Here is an 8787-nt window from a genome sequence, read left to right as displayed (position 1 = left end):
GCAAAACACCCCTAAAACAATAATGGTATCGTCCGTTATAACAGAAAGAGGACTATACCATTATTTTGTAGGGGGGATTTACACGTTATTTTTTTTGCTTAATGTTTCCGATTCTAGGGGGGTGTAAAAATGGCGAAACCATGTTAAGAACTGCAAAAAAGTGTATATAGGCGCTTTTTTGAGGCGTTTTCGTTAGTTTTTATCCAAATGGCAAAACACCCCTAAAACAATAATGGTATCGTCCGTTATAACAGAAAGAGGACTATACCATTATTTTGTAGGGGGGATTTACACGTTATTTTTTTTGCTTAATGTTTCCGATTCTACGGGGGTGTAAAAATGGCGAAACCATGTTAAGAACTGCAAAAAAGTGTATATAGGCGCTTTTTTGAGGCGTTTTCGTTAGTTTTTATCCAAATGGCAAAACACCCCTAAAACAATAATGGTATCGTCCGTTATAACAGAAAGAGGACTATACCATTATTTTGTAGGGGGGATTTACACGTTATTTTTTTTGCTTAATGTTTCCGATTCTAGGGGGGTGTAAAAATGGCGAAACCATGTTAAGAACTGCAAAAAAGTGTATATAGGCGCTTTTTTGAGGCGTTTTCGTTAGTTTTTATCCAAATGGCAAAACACCCCTAAAACAATAATGGTATCGTCCGTTATAACAGAAAGAGGACTATACCATTATTTTGTAGGGGGGATTTACACGTTATTTTTTTTGCTTAATGTTTCCGATTCTACGGGGGTGTAAAAATGGCGAAACCATGTTAAGAACTGCAAAAAAGTGTATATAGGCGCTTTTTTGAGGCGTTTTCGTTAGTTTTTATCCAAATGGCAAAACACCCCTAAAACAATAATGGTATCGTCCGTTATAACAGAAAGAGGACTATACCATTATTTTGTAGGGGGGATTTACACGTTTTTTTTTTGCTTAATGTTTCCGATTCTACGGGGGTGTAAAAATGGCGAAACCATGTTAAGAACTGCAAAAAAGTGTATATAGGCGCTTTTTTGAGGCGTTTTCGTTAGTTTTTATCCAAATGGCAAAACACCCCTAAAACAATAATGGTATCGTCCGTTATAACAGAAAGAGGACTATACCATTATTTTGTAGGGGGGATTTACACGTTATTTTTTTTGCTTAATGTTTCCGATTCTAGGGGGGTGTAAAAATGGCGAAACCATGCTAAGAACTGCAAAAAAGTGTATATAGGCGCTTTTTTGAGGCGTTTTCGTTAGTTTTTATCCAAATGGCAAAACACCCCTAAAACAATAATGGTATCGTCCGTTATAACAGAAAGAGGACTATACCATTATTTTGTAGGGGGGATTTACACGTTTTTTTTTTGCTTAATGTTTCCGATTCTACGGGGGTGTAAAAATGGCGAAACCATGTTAAGAACTGCAAAAAAGTGTATATAGGCGCTTTTTGAGGCGTTTTCGTTAGTTTTTATCCAAATGGCAAAACACCCCTAAAACAATAATGGTATCGTCCGTTATAACAGAAAGAGGACTATACCATTATTTTGTAGGGGGGATTTACACGTTATTTTTTTTGCTTAATGTTTCCGATTCTAGGGGGGTGTAAAAATGGCGAAACCATGTTAAGAACTGCAAAAAAGTGTATATAGGCGCTTTTTTGAGGCGTTTTCGTTAGTTTTTATCCAAATGGCAAAACACCCCTAAAACAATAATGGTATCGTCCGTTATAACAGAAAGAGGACTATACCATTATTTTGTAGGGGGGATTTACACGTTATTTTTTTTGCTTAATGTTTCCGATTCTAGGGGGGTGTAAAAATGGCGAAACCATGTTAAGAACTGCAAAAAAGTGTATATAGGCGCTTTTTTGAGGCGTTTTCGTTAGTTTTTATCCAAATGGCAAAACACCCCTAAAACAATAATGGTATCGTCCGTTATAACAGAAAGAGGACTATACCATTATTTTGTAGGGGGGATTTACACGTTATTTTTTTTGCTTAATGTTTCCGATTCTAGGGGGGTGTAAAAATGGCGAAACCATGTTAAGAACTGCAAAAAAGTGTATATAGGCGCTTTTTTGAGGCGTTTTCGTTAGTTTTTATCCAAATGGCAAAACACCCCTAAAACAATAATGGTATCGTCCGTTATAACAGAAAGAGGACTATACCATTATTTTGTAGGGGGGATTTACACGTTTTTTTTTTTGCTTAATGTTTCCGATTCTAGGGGGGTGTAAAAATGGCGAAACCGTGTTAAGAACTGCAAAAAAGTGTATATAGGCGCTTTTTTGAGGCGTTTTCGTTAGTTTTTATCCAAATGGCAAAACACCTCTAAAACAATAATGGTATCGTCCGTTATAACAGAAAGAGGACTATACCATTATTTTGTAGGGGGGATTTACACGTTATTTTTTTTGCTTAATGTTTCCGATTCTAGGGGGGTGTAAAAATGGCGAAACCATGTTAAGAACTGCAAAAAAGTGTATATAGGCGCTTTTTTGAGGCGTTTTCGTTAGTTTTTATCCAAATGGCAAAACACCCCTAAAACAATAATGGTATCGTCCGTTATAACAGAAAGAGGACTATACCATTATTTTGTAGGGGGGATTTACACGTTATTTTTTTTGCTTAATGTTTCCGATTCTAGGGGGGTGTAAAAATGGCGAAACCATGTTAAGAACTGCAAAAAAGTGTATATAGGCGCTTTTTTGAGGCGTTTTCGTTAGTTTTTATCCAAATGGCAAAACACCCCTAAAACAATAATGGTATCGTCCGTTATAACAGAAAGAGGACTATACCATTATTTTGTAGGGGGGATTTACACGTTATTTTTTTGCTTAATGTTTCCGATTCTACGGGGGTGTAAAAATGGCGAAACCATGTTAAGAACTGCAAAAAAGTGTATATAGGCGCTTTTTTGAGGCGTTTTCGTTAGTTTTTATCCAAATGGCAAAACACCCCTAAAACAATAATGGTATCGTCCGTTATAACAGAAAGAGGACTATACCATTATTTTGTAGGGGGGATTTACACGTTATTTTTTTTGCTTAATGTTTCCGATTCTAGGGGGGTGTAAAAATGGCGAAACCATGTTAAGAACTGCAAAAAAGTGTATATAGGCGCTTTTTTGAGGCGTTTTCGTTAGTTTTTATCCAAATGGCAAAACACCCCTAAAACAATAATGGTATCGTCCGTTATAACAGAAAGAGGACTATACCATTATTTTGTAGGGGGGATTTACACGTTATTTTTTTTGCTTAATGTTTCCGATTCTAGGGGGGTGTAAAAATGGCGAAACCATGTTAAGAACTGCAAAAAAGTGTATATAGGCGCTTTTTTGAGGCGTTTTCGTTAGTTTTTATCCAAATGGCAAAACACCCCTAAAACAATAATGGTATCGTCCGTTATAACAGAAAGAGGACTATACCATTATTTTGTAGGGGGGATTACACGTTTTTTTTTTTGCTTAATGTTTCCGATTCTAGGGGGGTGTAAAAATGGCGAAACCATGTTAAGAACTGCAAAAAAGTGTATATAGGCGCTTTTTTGAGGCGTTTTCGTTAGTTTTTATCCAAATGGCAAAACACCCCTAAAACAATAATGGTATCGTCCGTTATAACAGAAAGAGGACTATACCATTATTTTGTAGGGGGGATTTACACGTTTTTTTTTTTGCTTAATGTTTCCGATTCTACGGGGGTGTAAAAATGGCGAAACCATGTTAAGAACTGCAAAAAAGTGTATATAGGCGCTTTTTTGAGGCGTTTTCGTTAGTTTTTATCCAAATGGCAAAACACCCCTAAAACAATAATGGTATCGTCCGTTATAACAGAAAGAGGACTATACCATTATTTTGTAGGGGGGATTTACACGTTATTTTTTTTGCTTAATGTTTCCGATTCTAGGGGGGTGTAAAAATGGCGAAACCATGTTAAGAACTGCAAAAAAGTGTATATAGGCGCTTTTTTGAGGCGTTTTCGTTAGTTTTTATCCAAATGGCAAAACACCCCTAAAACAATAATGGTATCGTCCGTTATAACAGAAAGAGGACTATACCATTATTTTGTAGGGGGATTTACACGTTATTTTTTTTGCTTAATGTTTCCGATTCTAGGGGGGTGTAAAAATGGCGAAACCATGTTAAGAACTGCAAAAAAAGTGTATATAGGCGCTTTTTTGAGGCGTTTTCGTTAGTTTTTATCCAAATGGCAAAACACCCCTAAAACAATAATGGTATCGTCCGTTATAACAGAAAGAGGACTATACCATTATTTTGTAGGGGGGATTTACACGTTATTTTTTTTGCTTAATGTTTCCGATTCTAGGGGGGTGTAAAAATGGCGAAACCATGTTAAGAACTGCAAAAAAAGTGTATATAGGCGCTTTTTTGAGGCGTTTTCGTTAGTTTTTATCCAAATGGCAAAACACCCCTAAAACAATAATGGTATCGTCCGTTATAACAGAAAGAGGACTATACCATTATTTTGTAGGGGGGATTTACACGTTATTTTTTTTGCTTAATGTTTCCGATTCTAGGGGGGTGTAAAAATGGCGAAACCATGTTAAGAACTGCAAAAAAGTGTATATAGGCGCTTTTTTGAGGCGTTTTCGTTAGTTTTTATCCAAATGGCAAAACACCCCTAAAACAATAATGGTATCGTCCGTTATAACAGAAAGAGGACTATACCATTATTTTGTAGGGGGGATTTACACGTTTTTTTTTTGCTTAATGTTTCCGATTCTAGGGGGGTTTAAAAATGGCGAAACCATGTTAAGAACTGCAAAAAAGTGTATATAGGCGCTTTTTTGAGGCGTTTTCGTTAGTTTTTATCCAAATGGCAAAACACCCCTAAAACAATAATGGTATCGTCCGTTATAACAGAAAGAGGACTATACCATTATTTTGTAGGGGGGATTTACACGTTATTTTTTTTGCTTAATGTTTCCGATTCTAGGGGGGTGTAAAAATGGCGAAACCATGTTAAGAACTGCAAAAAAGTGTATATAGGCGCTTTTTTGAGGCGTTTTCGTTAGTTTTTATCCAAATGGCAAAACACCCCTAAAACAATAATGGTATCGTCCGTTATAACAGAAAGAGGACTATACCATTATTTTGTAGGGGGGATTTACACGTTATTTTTTTTGCTTAATGTTTCCGATTCTAGGGGGGTGTAAAAATGGCGAAACCATGTTAAGAACTGCAAAAAAGTGTATATAGGCGCTTTTTTGAGGCGTTTTCGTTAGTTTTTATCCAAATGGCAAAACACCCCTAAAACAATAATGGTATCGTCCGTTATAACAGAAAGAGGACTATACCATTATTTTGTAGGGGGGATTTACACGTTATTTTTTTTGCTTAATGTTTCCGATTCTAGGGGGGTGTAAAAATGGCGAAACCATGTTAAGAACTGCAAAAAAGTGTATATAGGCGCTTTTTTGAGGCGTTTTCGTTAGTTTTTATCCAAATGGCAAAACACCCCTAAAACAATAATGGTATCGTCCGTTATAACAGAAAGAGGACTATACCATTATTTTGTAGGGGGGATTTACACGTTTTTTTTTGCTTAATGTTTCCGATTCTAGGGGGTGTAAAAATGGCGAAACCATGTTAAGAACTGCAAAAAAGTGTATATAGGCGCTTTTTTGAGGCGTTTTCGTTAGTTTTTATCCAAATGGCAAAACACCCCTAAAACAATAATGGTATCGTCCGTTATAACAGAAAGAGGACTATACCATTATTTTGTAGGGGGGATTTACACGTTATTTTTTTTGCTTAATGTTTCCGATTCTAGGGGGGTGTAAAAATGGCGAAACCATGTTAAGAACTGCAAAAAAGTGTATATAGGCGCTTTTTTGAGGCGTTTTCGTTAGTTTTTATCCAAATGGCAAAACACCCCTAAAACAATAATGGTATCGTCCGTTATAACAGAAAGAGGACTATACCATTATTTTGTAGGGGGGATTTACACGTTATTTTTTTTGCTTAATGTTTCCGATTCTAGGGGGGTGTAAAAATGGCGAAACCATGTTAAGAACTGCAAAAAAGTGTATATAGGCGCTTTTTTGAGGCGTTTTCGTTAGTTTTTATCCAAATGGCAAAACACCCCTAAAACAATAATGGTATCGTCCGTTATAACAGAAAGAGGACTATACCATTATTTTGTAGGGGGGATTTACACGTTATTTTTTTTGCTTAATGTTTCCGATTCTAGGGGGGTGTAAAAATGGCGAAACCATGTTAAGAACTGCAAAAAAGTGTATATAGGCGCTTTTTTGAGGCGTTTTCGTTAGTTTTTATCCAAATGGCAAAACACCCCTAAAACAATAATGGTATCGTCCGTTATAACAGAAAGAGGACTATACCATTATTTTGTAGGGGGGATTTACACGTTATTTTTTTTGCTTAATGTTTCCGATTCTAGGGGGGTGTAAAAATGGCGAAACCATGTTAAGAACTGCAAAAAAGTGTATATAGGCGCTTTTTTGAGGCGTTTTCGTTAGTTTTTATCCAAATGGCAAAACACCCCTAAAACAATAATGGTATCGTCCGTTATAACAGAAAGAGGACTATACCATTATTTTGTAGGGGGGATTTACACGTTATTTTTTTTGCTTAATGTTTCCGATTCTAGGGGGGTGTAAAAATGGCGAAACCATGTTAAGAACTGCAAAAAAGTGTATATAGGCGCTTTTTTGAGGCGTTTTCGTTAGTTTTTATCCAAATGGCAAAACACCCCTAAAACAATAATGGTATCGTCCGTTATAACAGAAAGAGGACTATACCATTATTTTGTAGGGGGGATTTACACGTTATTTTTTTTGCTTAATGTTTCCGATTCTAGGGGGGTGTAAAAATGGCGAAACCATGTTAAGAACTGCAAAAAAGTGTATATAGGCGCTTTTTTGAGGCGTTTTCGTTAGTTTTTATCCAAATGGCAAAACACCCCTAAAACAATAATGGTATCGTCCGTTATAACAGAAAGAGGACTATACCATTATTTTGTAGGGGGGATTTACACGTTTTTTTTTTGCTTAATGTTTCCGATTCTAGGGGGGTGTAAAAATGGCGAAACCATGTTAAGAACTGCAAAAAAGTGTATATAGGCGCTTTTTTGAGGCGTTTTCGTTAGTTTTTATCCAAATGGCAAAACACCCCTAAAACAATAATGGTATCGTCCGTTATAACAGAAAGAGGACTATACCATTATTTTGTAGGGGGGATTTACACGTTATTTTTTTTGCTTAATGTTTCCGATTCTAGGGGGTGTAAAAATGGCGAAACCATGTTAAGAACTGCAAAAAAGTGTATATAGGCGCTTTTTTGAGGCGTTTTCGTTAGTTTTTATCCAAATGGCAAAACACCCCTAAACAATAATGGTATCGTCCGTTATAACAGAAAGAGGACTATACCATTATTTTGTAGGGGGGATTACACGTTATTTTTTTTGCTTAATGTTTCCGATTCTAGGGGGGTGTAAAAATGGCGAAACCATGTTAAGAACTGCAAAAAAGTGTATATAGGCGCTTTTTTGAGGCGTTTTCGTTAGTTTTTATCCAAATGGCAAAACACCCCTAAAACAATAATGGTATCGTCCGTTTATAACAGAAAGAGGACTATACCATTATTTTGTAGGGGGGATTTACACGTTATTTTTTTTGCTTAATGTTTCCGATTCTAGGGGGGTGTAAAATGGCGAAACCATGTTAAGAACTGCAAAAAAGTGTATATAGGCGCTTTTTTGAGGCGTTTTCGTTAGTTTTTATCCAAATGGCAAAACACCCCTAAAACAATAATGGTATCGTCCGTTATAACAGAAAGAGGACTATACCATTATTTTGTAGGGGGGATTTACACGTTATTTTTTTGCTTAATGTTTCCGATTCTAGGGGGGTGTAAAAATGGCGAAACCATGTTAAGAACTGCAAAAAAGTGTATATAGGCGCTTTTTTGAGGCGTTTTCGTTAGTTTTTATCCAAATGGCAAAACACCCCTAAAACAATAATGGTATCGTCCGTTATAACAGAAGAGGACTATACCATTATTTTGTAGGGGGGATTTACACGTTATTTTTTTTTGCTTAATGTTTCCGATTCTAGGGGGGTGTAAAAAGGGCGAAACCATGTTAAGAACTGCAAAAAAGTGTATATAGGCGCTTTTTTGAGGCGTTTTCGTTAGTTTTTATCCAAATGGCAAAACACCCCTAAAACAATAATGGTATCGTCCGTTATAACAGAAAGAGGACTATACCATTATTTTGTAGGGGGGATTTACACGTTATTTTTTTTGCTTAATGTTTCCGATTCTAGGGGGTGTAAAAATGGCGAAACCATGTTAAGAACTGCAAAAAAGTGTATATAGGCGCTTTTTTGAGGCGTTTTCGTTAGTTTTATCCAAATGGCAAAACACCCCTAAAACAATAATGGTATCGTCCGTTATAACAGAAAGAGGACTATACCATTATTTTGTAGGGGGGATTTACACGTTTTTTTTTTGCTTAATGTTTCCGATTCTAGGGGGTGTAAAAATGGCGAAACCATGTTAAGAACTGCAAAAAAGTGTATATAGGCGCTTTTTTGAGGCGTTTTCGTTAGTTTTTATCCAAATGGCAAACACCCCTAAAACAATAATGGTATCGTCCGTTATAACAGAAAGAGGACTATACCATTATTTTGTAGGGGGATTTACACGTTTTTTTTTTGCTTAATGTTTCCGATTCTAGGGGGGTGTAAAAATGGCGAAACCATGTAAGAACTGCAAAAAAGGTATATAGGCGCTTTTTGAGGCGTTTTCGTTAGTTAT

Source organism: Strongylocentrotus purpuratus, unplaced genomic scaffold, assembly GCF_000002235.5.
Source record: "Strongylocentrotus purpuratus isolate Spur 01 unplaced genomic scaffold, Spur_5.0 spur5_contig_809, whole genome shotgun sequence".
Lineage (NCBI taxonomy): Eukaryota > Metazoa > Echinodermata > Echinoidea > Camarodonta > Strongylocentrotidae > Strongylocentrotus > Strongylocentrotus purpuratus.
Note: the sequence above shows the minus strand (reverse complement) of the source record.